General features: G+C 33.6%; 1 protein-coding gene across 2 annotated transcripts in view; it reads left to right on the forward strand.

The window, feature by feature from the left end:
• Nucleotides 1-18155, forward strand: part of Kek5 (leucine-rich repeat, immunoglobulin-like domain-containing kekkon 5 protein) — a 200318-nt gene that overhangs the window by 168417 nt on the left and 13746 nt on the right. For both annotated transcript variants that reach the window (XM_072893933.1, XM_072893925.1), the window contains exon 6: nt 16849-16917. The gene's annotated coding sequence lies outside the window, so the exon portion shown is untranslated. The remainder of the gene's footprint in view (nt 1-16848; nt 16918-18155) is intronic.

The raw sequence follows: 18155 nt of genomic DNA on the forward strand, positions 1-18155 counted from the left end.
GCAATTGTCGGGGATTGTCCAGCTAATCGACGCTCAGATAGTCAATGTTCTGTGCAGCATCCATATATGATAGCATGTGTCGCTCCTTCCGTTTCTTCTCAAACAAACGAGGCAAGTAAACTTGGCGCCGACAAACATCGGGAAATGGCTGTATTTGAAGTTCCACTAATTGCGAATGGTCTCGCTACTGAAACTGGCGCGGGAAAGGCAATCCTCTCGGCAACGACAAACGTAACTCTGTGTATCGCGACGGTAAATACATGGATACAACGCGGAGAAAGTCCGTAGAGTTCAGAAACCCGAAGTAGCAAGCACCGCGCAGGTTGTACAAAGCTAATGAATTTTTGTTACAACGTTCCCTGATGAAGCCAATAGTCTCTGTCAGCGCGTGCATGCAACGTGTTACGAAATTTGCTGAAACTAATCATGAAACTGTCGTGAAAGTAGTAGTAGTAGTAGTATGAATAATGCTCCTGTTCTTTTTTTTTTCACACCAGACTTTGATCAAGCGTAATGACCCGTACATATAAATAATCAAAGTAATAAACTATAACGAGAAGAAGTATCATCGTATTTTTTATCACAAGAGTATGTTAAAATTGAAATTAATTTAATTTAATTTAATTTACTTTCAACACTAATTGGAGGTAAATAAAAAATTAAATTAATTGAAATTTTATTTATTTCCAACATTAATATTTACAATTTCCTTCTTAAGATCTAAAATGATACGGGTAAAGCTGTAGCAAATTACGTGAAATAGATATATACGCCTACATATTTCGATATCGAGGTATGAAATTTAAATTGGCGTACTCTCGATATAATTCCGTCGCTCCCGAGAATTATTGATTTATATCACTTGCCACCAGCAACCTATATTTCAAAATAGCACGGCAACATTGTATATACAGCGCGAAACAGCGCATTTTAGAACCGCGAAAGAATGATGCGGGAATTACGGCCGCGTCCGCTAATTAATCACGCTTGGCAGTAATTCCGCGCAGCTCGCATCGCACGCTCATTTCAGGATATGGTGGGTTTGTTTATAGCGCCGGCTAACCGTAACATTAAAATGTCCGCTCCTCGAATATATCCAAATGATGGTATATCATCGACGCCGCTAATGTTTGCGGGACTACGCGGTTCCATTTATGTGTATATAACTATGAATTTTATTATTCAATAGATGATAATTTACTCAACATAATAAATATCGTACGATCGCTCGATTGATTATGACTGTAAATATACTCGGTACATGGCTCTTTTTTTGTTTTAACAATTTTTTGAAATACATTTTTGAAAAAATATTTTTACGGTAAAGAGAACGCTCTAATATTGGATCATAGATATTTTCTGTTTTTATTATTTTTCATCTGTTGTTTTGTGCAACATTACGTATATTTATTATGTAATATTTGTTTCGTGCAGGCATTTTTCATATTTTATTGTATCCACGCTTTTGCTCATATACATGCATTCGCAATATTTTCATAGAACAGACCGGCAATTGCTAATCTTGTAAATTGCGCAGAAGGATGCCCCTAGTTTAAATAAGTATATGCAATCGGGACATACTTGTGATAAACGGTCCGCTAAGATCGTTGATAGAACATTCAGATATATTATTTTTTTTATATAAATAGACTTAAATAAAAGAGAATTAGATATTGCATAAATATTGCTGCTTGCACTCTAATCTTACAACTGTTGAATTAACGCATAATGTAAAGTAAAAGTGTAAACCTATTACAGTGTCAACACGGACTAGCGTTACTCGTATTCTTTTAATTTTTGTTTTTTTTATACGCTTTTTTTGCACCTCTCAGCATAGAAGCTTTACAACACGAGGATACGGGACTAAACTTCATAGGAACTATCAATTTTGCCATTATTGCTACGAGAGAAAGGCATTAATAAAATTTAATGTCGAATTATTGCTTGATGCACGTACGCAGGATAATAGAATTCAAAAGTTATTACTACGCTTTGAACGATAATCGCAATAATTTGTTACTATGCGAGACATTCCGTCTTTTTGTCTGCGAAATTTCAGTCATACTATGTTTTACTGTGATATGCCATTAACTCTACCATATTGTAATATTATAGTCTCATAACTCGGTTCGTTAACGTGTATTATTTAGAATTCTGCACATAATATTCGCTGCCATCAACTTTGCCCAAGTCGCAAAACGGACTTGGACAGACGGAGAATTTTTACCAAGACTTGAAATAAAGGTGCGTGACAGACGAAATATATTATATATTGAAATATTATTATTATCACAGAAAATATATCGACATATTCGAGTATATGTATATATTATCACAGTAATCGTTAATTGTGAAAAGCATTTTCGTATTTTCTCATTAGTGTCGTCTATTAACGCTCGTCTAACTATTACAGCGCATAATGATTCATTAAGCGAAAAATTCGTTTTTGTATCGTCGCGCTTTAAGGATTAACGGACAGCGTAACAACAACCGTTCATGACATTTCCGAGCTTATAAAACGGATATTCCATCAATGATTTTTACGAGCCGATAGATTTGACTCGATACATTAAACATTAAACACTATCTGCAACGTTTCGATTATCTGTCTTTCTATCTATAGTATATCGGTTATGAATCACTGTTATATCGGAAATGTGCGACCCTCATTCGGCGTCCGCGTCTTCCTTCCTTGTCCCATTCTATCGCCATCTTTCGCGTCTAATGGCTCGTATGGATATCCTTCCGTCGATGTCGCGCAACGCATCGAGCGTAGCAAGAGCACGTTGTAGCATCCGGCAGCGTCACCCGACATTCTACAATCCACGCAAAGTTGGAATTTGTAGGAGATGCGAATACCGGTCGTGCTGCGTCCGACGTGTACACGAATTCTCTAAGCTAGCAACCTCGCTCTTTTCCTGTAAAAGCACGTGGTAATCATGCAACTCTCCCGCGCAACCGGGACTGCTGCTGCTCCCCTGTCGCAAAAGCATGCGACAGTCGTGAAATTTGTCGGAACCTTCGAATACTAGAACGAGCAATACTCTTTACTCTGAAATTTTAAGTAAATTCTATTGCAGTCGTCGATATTGGTAATACACGTAGAAACACTTGAATGTATCTGATATCACTTTTTAGTTTAATTGCATTTATAATTAAATTGAATTGACCATAATTAAATTTTGATGTGTAAAATCGAGCGCTTAATGGATTTTTCGACATCATATGAGAAAAAAATCGTTTCTATAATCGACTAAAAGTTAAAAGTTCTATTTACAATGCAACATTCGATTAAAAAAAGTATTAACATTAGAATTTACATTAAAAAATAACAGTTTAGCTTATAATAACGGACACATATTATATATGCGTGCTTTTTTCCCATTTTGCATTCATTCTTCATGTACACCATACATTTTAATTCAGTCGACGTCAACGAAGAAGTATATTTTTCTGCTCAGAGATGTTCATTTCTCGAGCGGTTAAATCTGCTTTCAGAACGCGACGCGATAATCTCAATTTTGTCCCCCTTTTCAGATCGTATTTCTAAAGGGAAACGAGAAAATCCATGGTACTCAAAACTAAAAGCCACGAAGTCTCGCACTCGTGCTGCCTCCCAAAGGTCTTCTTTTCAATAGTACAAAGTAATGGTACGCTAAACCATGATTTTTGTCATTCTTTGGAGTACAAAGCTTGACTGTGCACGCTCTTTACAAATATCAAAAGAAGTAAATTACATCGCTGGTAAAATAGTCATTTATTTCTTCTTTTTTCTTTAGACAAGTGGACAATATCGATCTTTCATTGATACTCCGTAATTCGATCCCAATAGCAATATTACAAGTACGGAGTAATTCACAAGTATGTAACCTGCAAAAGAATCTATTTAAAACACTAGAAAAAATTATTCATACTTTTTAGCAATGATGATTTTCTCAAAAATATGACGTATAAAATATTTTACAAGTAATACACACATTAAAATTCGTAATAATATTAAAGTCGATATATCCGATTCCGTAACTATGTACCTTATTCATTCACGATTTGCGTTTACTCTGTCAGTTTGCCGCCATTTAGTGTAAACTAAAATATTTTTGTTAGGCTGACAGCAGACAGCCGCCAACATCTGGATTGACTACTCGCGACAGTATGTTTTCCGGCGACGCCCTAGAGTCTGAAGCGAGGCTTCACGCGCATGTTTATATATTTAACAAGCGCGCGTATATTCGCGCACCCACGCGTAGAAAGACGTCGTCGGTCACAACATGTGCTTCCACGATCGTATTGGCGAGTCTGCCATGCGTTATATAAATAAGCATAATCCTCGTAGAATAAAACATCTCGCTGTGAGATGTACGTTTCCTTCAGAGCAGCTAGTTCTTTCTTTTCAATTGTTTATTAAGAACTGTGCAAAAATATACGACGCGTTATGTGCACAGTAACATTAAATTAATAATCATTAAATGTTCGGTTCGATGGAGCTTTAACTAAGCATGTGATATTTGGTTAACTTTAATTTTCTATCTTCATCTTTTTCAAGCTAAGAAGATAGGAATCTAGTTGATGAAGTCTCAGGAATGCCTCGGGGCAGAAGATAATTTTCATGAAATTTACACAGCGGAAAAATCTTGATATTCCGCGATATACGGAAGTTTTCACAAAAAGAAAAAACTAGCCGGTACTTTATTTGATTTTTAGAGCAGAAAATTTTTTTCAGTATCGAGTCTATTTGAAAGAGAAACCTGATTTTTTTTACAAATGACTTATGAATAAAACAGCCTTTTAAAAATTACTGTGAATGCCAGTTTTAACAAAATAATTGGAAAGTAAATTAAAATAAAAATTGAACAATTTGCAAGATATTTAATATTTTAATTTGATATAATTTATATAAACTGTGACATACTTTGTAATCAAATATTCATATTTCATCGATTATCTTGTTTCAATAATTTTATGCACAGAATAATGAGAGGAATCAATTGATATAAAGAAAATGCATAGTTGTTTCAAAGAAAAAATGTGTAAAATTTCTCGTAGCAGATTCATATTTTCTCCTTAAAATAACTATGTATTTTCTTTACACCAATTGATTCCTCTCATTAGTCTGTGCATAAAATTATTGAGACAAGATAATCGATGAAAGATGAGTATTTTATGAGATATTTGATAGTTTAAATAAAATTATGTCAAATTAAAATATAAAATATAAAATATCTCGCAAACTATTCAATTACGAGGAACCGTATTATTACGTTATATTAAAAAATTAGGATGGTTTCATTTAAAAAACTTAGATTGAAAAAATGTTCGAAGTGCCTCCACCCAAACAAGACTTGTGGCTATAATAAGGTGTCCCTCTCGAAACAGAATAAGTTCTGTTTAAAACTTTTTTGAATAACGAATATTTCGGGAAATAATTATGTGGACAGATTATTTTATTTAATGAGATACCTTCTATAGTTATATGAGATAAAAATTAACAATAAATAACATTTTTAAAATTTCTTCTAATTATACCTTATTTTTTTCCTACAATGTGTAATAAAATGATCTTTATCGAAGCGTTTCTCACTCGTAAACGCACAATCTTAATGTCCAAGTATCATTACCGAAAAAGCCAATATTGGTCTCAATCCCGTTAAAATGGTCGCCGTGGCGCAGATAACGCGACACAAATCATGCGATTCGTATTCAGGCGCGATCGCGCGATACCTCTTACGCTCATCGGCAGGCCGGCTTTCAAAGAGAACCGGGATGTGCACGGAGGTCGCGCCTGGCCACTGTAATTTTGCGAGAACCCGCGTAGCATAATAAGGTAGCCACAAGCGACTATCGGGAAGTAGTCGAAGCCGCGTTACACTCTGTTATTCTACTGTGCATGCAGAGAGAAAGAGAGAGCGATGAGATGCTCAGATCAATGACCTGCAACTCGGGTCACTACGATACAAAGCAGACTGGCCTCTCTTCTGCATATGTAAGGCACATTCTTCGCCTTGTTATATTTTCTTCTCTACTTTTACCTATCTATTTGTGTTTGAGAAAGCTATGAGCTTTACAAAGAGTTTTCATTATTTTATGATTTCCACGAAGAGATATTTTTATGACTAGTAAAGATACTTTTGTACTTTTTGTCAGTGCGAGGTTCGTCGGCGATTTAAATAGTTGAGAAGTATCGCTTGTGATAATTAATATAGAACTGTTTATTTAAAACAATTGGAATGTATTCCATGACTTTTCGCTAGGTCATTCTGCGTTATATTCAAACATTGTTATTATTGTTAACACAGTATTATGAGCTTATCACGCTCTTGAGATCAAGTGTGTAACATGTGCTCGTCTAGTCTGACATTAAACTTGCAGCAAATCTGTTTCGGATATTGCGTTTACAACCTCTAAGGCAGTGTGCGAGGAAACTGACAACAAAACACACTTCTAATCGCAAACTTAAGCAAACAGCTAGTTGAAAATTCAAAAGCGATCATGATGCTGGTTATCATGGACATATAATCATAGCGTGAATCTGTATAGCCACTGGTAATATCAGATATCTAAGGGATCTAATGTTACAATAGTAGATATTGGTAAATATATCCTTGACATAATATAATTGACACAGGTATATTGAATGTCTACAGTAATTAAACTCGATTGAAAATGAAAATTCAATAATAAACATTCTTATATTTTAAAAAAGTGACATTCTTATATTTTAATATTTCATTCAGAAGAAATAATTATTCTTCAATCTTTTATCATAAATGTGAATTTTTCTTTTCCTAAATTAGGCTGAAAAACATGCGATAAGAAATAACGTTGAAAATATCTCACGTTCATATCGGCTAAGATGATATCTTCGCCTTTCACATTAATCGCGCCTCTTTTACTCTTCGCGATCGCCTTGAGAAAGGCCGTCCGTGTGTTATTGAGCTTACTTACGTTAGTGCACGTTAACGAGACAGCGCTGAAGTCTCGTAAAAACGCTTGCCATGAAGGCTTGATGTAGCGAACGGTCAATTTACGCGTACTACACACTACCGGAGATGAGCAGATATACATAAAACGACGCAAAGAAAGGACGAAGACAGAACAGCCTGACAGCATACACGGTTGACCTGTAACGAGAACAACTCGTCCCTGGCCTCCTTCGAGAAAAGTATATTTCTTCCCGAGTCGCACGACCGACTCTCGCTGTTTTAATGCCAAGGTGTACTGGCGCCAATGAGACTTTGCCAAGGAAAATTAGCCAAATTTGTAAATTGGCCATTATTAAACAAGACTTGTTCCGTCAACATTTTTATTCGTATAAATTCTGTCGTGTTCGATTATTAGAATTATCATCATTAATGTTTCTCTTTAATTCGAGAATTTAAATGCGCATTTCATACGATAATGTCTCTAAAGCAGTGATGTGTAGGTTTGTGGTTTGTGGAACTCAATACCTATGTACCATAGACAATAGGTATTCATTTCCAGCGTGATTTCTTCGGAAATAACGGGCGGTGTATTTGACTCTCAAGTATTAGATGCTGTTCGTACGATGTCCTTCGATCGATACCGTCGTATATACACAGTACACCGCGTGTTTTCGCGATGTCTACGCGAAGGTAAACCGCGTGTATCTCTCTCTTTTTAACGTCGTCGCCTGAGAAATGGACGTACGCGAGAAGCGATCGTAAACGTCGTGTTTTCGGCAAAGGAATCTCCCATGTGGGAACGAAGGAGTTTCTTCTCACTTTACTTCGTGTTCGCCGGTTAAAAACAGTGTTGAGAAAATCTTGTACCGAATTTCCGCCCTTCCCGTTTTTCACATATCTTAGCTTCGTGTCGAACAACTTCAGGAAACCAATAGAAATTGCCTTTAGCGTTTCTAACAAACTGTGTTTTAAAAGTTAAAATGTAAAAATACTCTCTATAAAATCTAACTAGAGAATTGATTCTAATACATTTTCCCAGTAATTTCAGGAGAAGTAATTCTAAAGCAAAGAATAACTAAACAAAAGAACTAATAAAGTTAATCACATTGAAGAGGCGCCATGATTCAATTCATGACGCATACATATCCATAGAATGGGAAGACCCTTCTGTAGTTAGATCTCTCAAGAAGTCATTTCCGATTCTGTTAGGTAAACGAAGAAGGGTTTATTCTCGCCACACCCTCTCGACGGGTGAATTCCACGCGCATATTAATCGATCTAGCACGGTCGAGAGGTCCTTCGGTGAGAAAGTTCGGTCGGCGACGGCAAACCAATCTATGAAAGGCTGCGAAAGCACCCGATCGCTCGCTCGTTGTAGGTAGGTAGATAGGTTCTCACACGACCGCAAACTATGATGGACATCGTCATTAAATTCGACTTCAAGCGCACGTCGTAGGTACTCATGGGCTCGCACCCCTCTTACCTCTCTTCCTAGTCCTTTCCTCCATGGCGACGGATCGCCATGTATGTGTCGTATGCATGATCTGTGGACGTCGCGAGAGTTGAGTGAGGGTTGCACCAGGAGAGCCAAAGAGAGAAAGAGAGAGAGAGAGCTAGCTAGAAAGAGAGATTCCAGCCAGTGGTTGGAGAGGGAGAGAAATCCGAGGGGATAATCCAAGGAGGGTGGGTGTTCTCGATATGATTAATGCCTCGCATGCGTGTTCGTATGTGGAGGACAGTTGTGAGTGACTTGCGCTCCGCCCAACTACCATCGTCGACATTCAACTGAACGCACATCCACAACAAGAGAGAGAGAGAGAGAGAGAGAGAGAGCGAAAGAGAGAGCTCTTCTCTCCTCTTCACTCATCTTTCATACAGGGATACACGCCTGTTATTCAGACTATGTTGCAACGCTCGCGCGAGCGATATACTCTGTCCTGAATACACGATGCGTTCGACGCGTATTAACTGGCATTGTGATATGATATCGCTCGCAACCGTGACCCGATCATTGCTCCTTCAACGACCTCTCGGCGCCTTGCCACATATCTCGTGGCGCCTGGTTCTACTTTTTAATACGACCACCATGCATAATGCACCGCAAATGGATGATACTCGCAGTTTTGCTCAGAGTGGATGAGAAAAGCCGGTTAATCAAAAACGAAGGCTATTTTTCTATAAGAAGAGAAATAGTGAAAGAAATGAAGGAAAGATTTATTTTTATGAGACATAATTATTAAAAAAAGTAGATATATTTTCTGAGTAAAACAAATCAAGCTTTCTTATTGTATTATTTTATTAATATAATAGTGTAATTAAAAGATGAATAGATATTCATATACGATTGTTTTTCTGTGCTATGATACACGTACTGGCTTATCAGTATTGTTAAAGTAAAAAAAATGTTATATATCCAATGATGACGTCACCGGACGCGCGGGACCATGCTGTGGACAACTTGATTTATTCCGCGGCACTGGAGGCGACGTTTAATTAACCGTACGCGGCTCAAGTTCTTCCGTTCTCGCGAAAGTAAGCGTTACTTGAAGTAATGCGCGCGAGAAATTATGAGTGTACGAAACGAGATTAACGTTTCCGTGCTTTTCGTGCACCGGCGTCGTACGTTCGCTTCTTTTCTTCTGCTTCTGACGCGCATTTTTTTGTAAAACTTCTCTCTCAAATTGCTAGACTTTATATATATATATATATACTATATTACACGATGATAAGAAATTTCACGGACAAACAAGAAGGAGAAATCATTAAATAGATATTTCTTTTAAAAACTAATTTATATACACATGTAGAAAAACACATTACAATTGCAAAATAAGTATGTATATTATAATTAGTATACTATGTATGTTATAATATTATAATTAGTATAATATGCTTTTTAATAGGTAGTATATTATGATGCAGAAATATTAAGAAATTATATTACCTTATTACATGTATATACATATAAGAAATTAAAGTTTTCCTTCTTATCGTAAATTTTTTTATTTACTCAATTCAATATTCACTATAAATATGAAAAATTTAACATAAATATACATCTATCTAAAAAGTATAGAAAGAGTATTATTCTGTCTTTCTCTTTTAATGCAGAAATTTTACGTATGTCTCATTCTGGAAAGAAAATGTGCAGGGTATACAACTTTTCAACCGAACTTTTAAAAGTCATCAAATTCCTTATTTTATTGTATGCTTGTTTTCATAATTTTCTTTTCGTTGGTATTCCATGTAATAAATAAAAAAAATTTAATATTGTTTATTATTTATATATTTCTCAAGTTGGTACACATTTATATAAACGGAAAAAAAAAATTTTATCTGAAAAATGTTATTTCAAAAAATTTTCTATCCATTACTCTGTTTATCGTAAAAAAGTTGGCATATTTGCCGTTCTAAATGTACAAAACATTATGTAATATTTAACATAATTGGAAAGAAAATGACACTAAAAAGTCAAAAAGCAACACGTATCCGACATTTGCTTGCCAGTTTTCTACCTAGAAATGATGCGCACTATAGATGATGTTTTCAGCAATAAAGCTCGCCTTATTTGCTAAGTTAATTAGGAACTAATTACATTCCTGTGTGCATCTACGGTTGGTCTTGTTATTCGCGTTAATACCTCAGCTTTCATTGCTTTTGCTCGGCATATACATAGCTAGTTAAAACTTACGGCACCAACGATAAGCTTAGCATTCTCCTTTAACTTGGCGTTCCTTTTTCCATTATATTGTTGCTCCTAGATTTCATTTAATCATCTCACGTAAATTATTACTTAATTTTTTCTTGACATTCATCTTCTAAACATTAAAAGAATCATACATATTCTTTTCTTACTTTCGATCTATATTTGAATTCCAATTTGATATTTATATTCGAATATTAAAAGAAGCAAGAGGAATTAAAATTGTTTTTCTTCCTCGACGATTTTTTGGGAATTTACCAACTTTTTTGAAATCAGAGGGAAGGATTCATAATCCCTTGTAAAGTATATATAAAATGCAAATGTCTTTAATAATATGTACATATATATAATGCGACAAAACAACTTTTCGTTAGACAAAAATGTGACTCTTAAAAGCGATGTCATCCGCGAGCTCAAGGGATTCTTCGCCATTTGTTAGCTGAAATAAATCATTGTAGCGTATTCGATGTGGATCGCGATAAGACGATAGCTAGCCACCAAGCAGAGACAGATTACGGGGGCACATCGAGCACAGATCGAATTCGATTTGCAATATGCAGAAAGGGTTCGTTCGAAGAGAGGAGTAGAACGGACAGCTTCGATTGAAAATAGTTCAGTTTCAATCTCGCCCATCTCATGGTTCTCCAGAGCTCCTGAATAAACACTGACTTTCTCGTTCTACCTCGCCCGGAATCAATTCTAGCGAATAACCAGGGTGTTAAGTTCGCGCAAGGCAACGACGGCAACCTCCCCGGTCCCCCTCGTCGATGGAGGGGTTACAAGGGGCGAAATTTAAGGGGCTCTCCAGAGCCCGCTCTGCGGAGCCGACACGCTTGAAATAAAAAGCCATGGATAAGGGAGAAATTTGCAACTTGCGCGCGATGCGGTGTCGCGTAACCACATCTATCATGCGGATTAGGTCCTATCTACGGGATAGAATCTCGTTACCGACGATGATAACGTGCTCGTCACATAGCGTTGTATACATTTCCCTTTTTTTTTATTGCTACAAAATTCGATATGATACACGCAATGACCAAATATTCCCCAACTACCGTCGCTGAGTTATAACTTCCTCATACGCGGAATTGGAATGGTGTTTGCTCTTCGGAAACTCAGTTCAGCGAATATGTTTTCCTTGCATCATATCGAGTTGCATGTACATCGATTACATCGTCATAAGTGCTCTAACGCGCAACAATTTGGCTGCAGATATGTTATATGTAAAATATTTTTTTACATATTTTCTCTTTTTTAAAACTAATTTAAATAATTTTCTTTGAAAAATAAATATTATAATACAAATAAAAAATATTCTTTTTTTGTAACTGTTATATATATATATATATATATATATATATATATATATATATATATATATTATTGAACGGATTACTTTGCAATATTGAAATTTTTAGAAAATTACATTGTAACATTGGTATGTCCGTGTGTCATGCGCGCGTCGTTTAAGTTGCCGGATAGGATGGCAGTAACACTTTTGAATGATGCATAACAACTTTTTTAAATATGCATAAATTAAAACTCCGCTATATTCATTTATTTAAATTTTAAATTTCACAAACTGTTCGCTTTGTTAACATGATACTATAGTATATTACATCATGTCAGATTATATACAATGTATCATCCTTATGGAAAAAGAGATCAAGCAATCGCAAACTAAATATATAATCTTCCATGACACGAAATATAATGTTAATATAAATACAACTGTATGTACATGATAGAAGAGATGTCAACGTTATAACAAATAATTGCAATTTTCTTAATGTATTCGTATTTTTGCTCATTCTTTCAGAACGTCGCGAATAAAAAAACTAGATATCATATTCTTAAATCAGAATATAAAATAAAAACATTATAGATTTATGAAATGAAGGTGATGACAAATATACTTAGCTCGATAATAGGTTGTAGATATTAGCTCATTCTTTTAGATAAATGAATGTCACGTACATAAAAATTGCAATTTTTCTGACACAACATATTCCTTAATGATCATAACGTCATCATAAATTAAATCTTTGAATCAAAATATTTTTTGATAATAGATCGATTTGTTAGTATTGGAATTATGTTTTGGCGTTACCCACGTTGCTCAAAGTGATAATTAATTCCTGTCATTTACAGTGCTTCATAAAGTTCCGAAAAAAGGCAGGATTAATGATTCGATAACTAAATGAATGGGTTTAATGAATTTAATTTATACAACAAGCCAAAGTACTCGAACATGCTTGTATTTTCTGCAATATAGCGTGTCATAGCGTGTCTGTCTATTTACTTCTAATTTAATCATTTCATGACCGTCGACAGCATATAGTCCACATCTGCATGCGACAGTAGTACAGGCACGTAGTAAATATATGGCAATACTATGCGACATACACAAATGGTTGCACAAGGTATAAATTTCGTCGCTGTCTGGGTTTCATATGGAGCGTGCCATTGAAACGTGTTTTTGTTATGAATTCGACAAATATTTGCCCGCGTGACATGAGAAGATTGACACATGCCGTTATGAAAAAACCACGGGTGATAAGAGATCAATCGCGTGTACGTTATTTCGCGGCGTGTAAAATTGCATAAGAGAGAGAAGAGAGAGAGAGTACTGGTTACAATCAATTTTCATTTAACGATACACGGTGAGATCAATTTTAATCGCACTGTAATAACAAAACATCAATTTTAAAGCAATATATAACAGTATAATAGTTATTCGTGTTTGTTTGTGATAGCTATTGAAAATATTGTTGCTATTTGCAGGAGATATTAATTATTATTAATTATTCACTTTTTTTGAGCGTATCCTGCGGGAGTCTTGATAGAAATTAAATTTTTGACATATAATTGTACTCATCTTTATAATACGCTGATTTGCAATATTGTATAAAAGTATATGTCAATGTTTAAATCAATTTCTATTGTTGCTTCTTTGTGTTTGTCGGTTCACAAGCTAGTCTCTTTCGAAATGTTTAAGATATTTGCAACGAAAAATGCTATTTCCAACCATTTTCTGAATGTATATACAGAGAATATACGACTCGGTGTAACGTTTCGTTTTACCGATGCTTTCTGCTTGTTCTACGGCCTCTTGCGCTTTATCCCTGCATTTTCAGTCCGTATCCGCTACGACCTGGCCTTCACCGCCGACCGTTTCTACGCGCGTTTGCTTTGCTTTCTCTCCGCAATATTTCTTTACTTTCCTACACGATTTCGCCGACGATTCACCTCCTTGTCTTAGTAATAATTGAATTCGCATTATATCGGCCACCGCACGAGAAGCCAAGGAAGAAGCCGGCGTACTTGCGCAACGTTCTGCGCGAATGTTTCGCATTTGAGAAATTATGAGAGAAAGAAGAGTAACAGAAGACGAGAACATATAAAACATAACTGCGGGGATGAGGAAAGTGCTCGTATATTGTTCCTTCGCTATTGTGGCAATCCGATTAGATCCGCGGTACGCACAGTGGACTGCGAGAAGCTATAGCCCTTTGATTTTCAAACTTAATTTACTCATCAAGCGAGAACAAAGAAAACTGCGTGCCTGTTTGTAACGAGGCTTCGCTTTCGTCTTTAACGCGGAATTTTCATTATCCTATGATTTAAACCATCATCGTAGAAAATGGCATGCATATGTCAGACACTCTAATGGGACTTTATATAAAAAAAGAGAGAATTACATATCTCTATATATAATTATCTAGCAAATTACATAAGCAAATGTACACACGCATATATATATATATATATATATATATATATATATATGTGTGTATATTATATACATATGAAAGATAATAAATTAAATATATTTTATTAACGAAATTACAAAACTCGTATATTTAATCACTGAAATTAATTAAGTGTATGTGATCTATGACTTTATAGCATTTTAAAGTTTTGATCCACGAACATAAAATTGTATCGACACGAAATAGGAATAAGTACGTAACTAACATGAACGTTATTAATAATCTTTCGTTAATTAATAATCTTTCGCGTAAATAAAATGAATAACACGAAATGAAAAGGATTTTGTCCCTTTTTCAGTGATTACCAGCAGAATATTCGCGAATGACGATAATAATAATTAATAATTAACTTTCTGAATTTTATCAGGCTCATTCTATAAGTAGGGGTGGGATTCAATATTCATAAATCCCACATCAGTACAATTCAGTAACTAGATTTTATTTGATTAAAATTCATAAAAATCATATATATATTTGAATGTAATTGTAAAAAATATTACATTACATTATATTACACCCAGCTTTCCATTTAGCGACACAAGGTTTATCTTTTTCCAACATCCAGTGACAACAAAGATAGAACGACACTTGTGTCTCTAAATGGAAAGCACCCATAAATGATCAAATTATATAATGAATGATGTTGGTACTGGTATCAAAATGTAACTGAAAATTTATGAAACATACTCGAATCTTTTATAAGTATGTACTTTGAAACACTCTCTACATGCAATTGAAATTCTATAGCTGTACACATATACAAAATAATTATCTGATGATGATGATGATATATATATATATATATATATATATATATATATATATATATATATATATATTGTATATATAAACGGCAGATGTTAAAATTATTTACACCTTAATTTTTAGTATTTCTTAAATTATTATTTATTGAATCATTATTATTAGCTCTAATTTTTTTTGAATAAAATAAAATATATATTGTATTATCATCAGATATTATATTTATCATCAGATACTTATTTGTAGATGTGTACACACTATAAATTTTCGATTGCACGTAGGTGTTTATGTTTTATTATTTTTTTAAAATACTCATAAAAAATTGGAATATGTTTGAGAGACTTTCAATTACAATATGATACTCTTACATTTCATAGTACTTATACTGAGTTCCATTACAGCATAGAAAGTCTTATTACATATAAATGGCCCCCTACCATTATATTTCCAAACTCATAAAAGTTTGAATATACTGCAAATATTTAATATTATTTAGCATATACTTTATTTCACCCCTAATTATAAACAAAATTAATTTTTATCTAATAATTTTATATCTGACAAATACAATCTTTTATTTGCTAATACAATTTATAATATATCGTTAATTTCTAAATATTTAACTCTGAAGTTATCTTTAACAGTTGGAAAAACACAAATATAATCTAATTCCTGTCGAAATAAAAATTGCATAAACAACTTTTATTTATATAAACAGAAATTTTTTATTAATCTTCAGGCAAATGAAATGTAACAATAAACTTCTTTTAAATTTGAAACATTGCAGAATTATTATAAAAAATGTATTCTTAATCCGATTAATAATGAAATAAAGTAAATAATGTGTAAATCGAAATTTTTATTTAAACAAGAATTGTAAATATATTGCTGTAAAACAGATGCAAAATCCACATACATCAGCAAGATTAAATTTTGTCACAATTATTTTTGAACTCGTTCTGCATCGTTAAAGATACATGTATCGAATCCTAGTTATCTCCATATATCTGGCAATGTATAAAGTATAACGACTGCCATATGCCATTTTTGTCAGGTTTTTTTCCCGGACAAACGCAGTTAACGATTATTGTACTCTTTCTCGGTTATCCGGTATGTATTGTTAAACTAGAACTCCCGCGAAAAAAGCGGCTTACACGACAACGATCGATTTGACGTCGTTTACTTTCTCTTAACAGAAAGTTTTTTTCATTCCTCGTTGTTTGCTTTATATGGGACCGGAGATTGTTTTCGCTATTTTACAGACTTTTATCGAAATTGGGAAAACACATCCTTTGTCCCTTTATTTTATTTAAGGTTTTTGTCAATGCTCTCAAGCGAACGAACAAATTTTATCAGTTAAAACGCACGTTGTACCAAATAATTTATATGACGTAGCATTATTATATTATTATATATTCCAAATACACTTGCATTTATATAAATTTTATTACTTATATAAAAGTTACATAATATAATCGTAAAATATATTTTTTTTTCGATGAATAGCGATGTATGTGTAATAACTAAAGCTCTGCATCGTTAAAATAATTTTAATACTGTTTTGGAATATTAATTGTGCATGGAATATTAAATGCGTATTTGCTAATTGAAAATACTGATCGTGACGTTACGGTCAGCTTTTAACGATTGTTATCTTTGAAATATAATAATAGATATTCATTTGTTCCAGCATCATCCTTGGTTCAAGTGGCATTCGATAGAATTGTGAACGTTACACTATCCTGAGACTAGAGCAAACGTAAGTTAAATTTTTAATAAATTTTCTTGGAATTGTATTTTATTAGGCTTTATTATTTTATTATTAATTGTATTATTATCTTATTATTAATTTATTCAAAACTTTTATTAGTATTTATTTTTAAGTTTAACACTCAATATTTATTATTTTGAACAATCGATGATTTGATAAATTAATTTCTAATTACGTTTAATTGTTTAGTTTTTATATGGATTTCGATTGTTAAAATATAAAATAAATTGCGTGAGAGAGAACATAAATATAAATGTAGTGATTGAAAACTATATTATATATTATATATTAGTATATATTACATAAAATATTAACAATTATTTCATTTAATCTTCCACACTGTTTAAATAATAAATAATTTTATTCATTGTTTTACATAAATGGTATATTTAAAATTTATGAATTTTAATGAATTTAATGAATTTTATAAGCAATAAGTTTATTTTTTTATATAAAATAACGTAAAGCTATTATTTATCAAATATTATATTTTGATAAAGAATGCTACGAAATTATTGTACCATTATTCGCTTTACCTTTAAGAAAATAATATGTAACATATACCTACTAACCTATTTACCTTTCGACTGATATCTTTATTCGTCTGTATCAATAATGAACGCTCTGAATTGTAGCCATAAGTTCATGTTCGCCAATATTAGAGCGCCTTTATTCTTAAAAGTCGTATTTGTCATATCAATTCTAAGTTTAATGAAAAAGCACTATTGTACTAGGCAATCAATACAACACGACAACGAGACGAACAATACCGCTATTCGTCAATCATCAATAATGCCCTTCGACAGTTAATACTAATAGGAAAAAAAGACAAAGAAAAAAAGCAAAAGAATACGAGAGAGCATTGACAACGCGTTCTCGTTTTCTTAAAATTATTATACTGATGGTACTGTCAGAGAATTTCTCATATTTATCTAGTGTCCGTAAAGCATAAAAGAAAAAGGGAAAAAGGTCATCAAAGAGATTCTCTGACTCCTTGAGTCAATAGATAGACGTGTACTATAAGACTAAAAAAGCTAAATTTTTCGTTCGCCGAACCATTCAATGCAACAAATCATTCATTTCGATGTCAAAAGATTAAAAGCTAGCATATAGACAAAGAACATATAGCTCTGACGGTATTCCGAAATGGCAAACGACGAGCATCATTTATAAAATAAATTCGCATATGATTATTTATTATTAAGTGCAAGCAAAATATTCCAATC

Source organism: Anoplolepis gracilipes, chromosome 1, assembly GCF_047496725.1.
Source record: "Anoplolepis gracilipes chromosome 1, ASM4749672v1, whole genome shotgun sequence".
In the NCBI taxonomy this organism is placed as follows: domain Eukaryota; kingdom Metazoa; phylum Arthropoda; class Insecta; order Hymenoptera; family Formicidae; genus Anoplolepis; species Anoplolepis gracilipes.